The 1,104-nt window shown below is 39.6% G+C and overlaps 1 non-coding gene across 1 annotated transcript; it reads right to left on the bottom strand.

Annotated features, from left to right (window-relative positions):
* Nucleotides 1-655: 655 nt before the first annotated feature.
* Nucleotides 656-759, bottom strand: LOC130971153 (small nucleolar RNA R71). Its single transcript, XR_009082389.1, has one exon. It is a non-coding gene; the product is annotated as a small nucleolar RNA R71 (small nucleolar RNA).
* Nucleotides 760-1,104: the final 345 nt, after the last annotated feature.

Genomic DNA, 1,104 nt, shown 5'->3' with positions numbered 1-1,104 from the left:
CATCTCCTATTTCTTCTATTCTTCTATTCTTCTATTCTTATACTCACATAAAGGAATCTCTATACTCTGACATAGAGGATTCCACTTCTCCCTTTATTCTCTTCTTTTTCATATGAGTAGGAACAAGGATAAGGACATTCTTGTTGAAGCTGATCCTGAACTTGAAAGGACTCTGAAAAGGAAGCTAAGAGAAGCTAAAGCACAACACTCCGGAGAGGACCTTACAGAAAGTCTCCAAAAAGAAGCAGACATGGCAGCCGAACCCAATAACAATGCTAGAAATGCAAGGAAGATGCTTGGTGACTATATTGCACTAACTTCCAACTTATATGGAAGAAGCATCTCAATTCCTGCCATTGGAGCAAACAACTTTGAGCTTAAGCCTCAATTAGTTTCTCTAATGCAACAGAATTGCAAGTTTCATGGACTTCCATCGGAAGATCCTCATCAATTCTTAGCTGAATTCTTGCAAATCTGTGATACTGTTAAGACTAATGGGGTTGATCCCGGGGTCTACAGACTTATGCTTTTTCCCTTTGCTGTAAGAGACAGAGCTAGGATATGGTTGGACTCATAACCTAGAGAAAGCCTGAACTCTTGGGATAAGTTGGTCACTGCTTTCTTGGCCAAGTTCTTTCCACCTCAAAAGCTGAGCAAGCTTAGAGTGGACATCCAAACCTTCAGACAGAAAGAAGGTGAATCCCTCTATGAAGCTTGGAAAAGATACAAGCAATTGATCAGAAGGTGTCCTTATAACATGTTTTCAGAATGGAGCATCTTGGATATATTATATGATGGTCTGTCTGAATTGTCCAAGATGTCATTTTTCCACTCTTCTGGTGGATCTCTTCATCTGAAAAGAACTCCTGTAGAAGTTCAGGAACTCATTGAGGTAGTTGCAAATAATCAGTTCATGTACACTTCTGAAAGAAATCTTGTGAGTAATGGGATGACTCAGAAGAAATGAGTTTTTGAGATTGATACTCTGAATGCCATATTGGCTCAGAATAAAATGTTGACTCAGCAAGTCAATATGATTTCTCAGAATCTGAATGGATTGCAAGCTGCATCCGGCAGTACTAAAGAAGCCTCCTTTGAAGGAGA

The sequence above is a fragment of the Arachis stenosperma genome, chromosome 3, assembly GCF_014773155.1.
Source record: "Arachis stenosperma cultivar V10309 chromosome 3, arast.V10309.gnm1.PFL2, whole genome shotgun sequence".
NCBI classification, from domain to species: domain Eukaryota; kingdom Viridiplantae; phylum Streptophyta; class Magnoliopsida; order Fabales; family Fabaceae; genus Arachis; species Arachis stenosperma.
The sequence above is the reverse complement of the archived record's forward strand: the minus strand, read 5'-3'. Positions and strand labels throughout refer to the sequence as shown.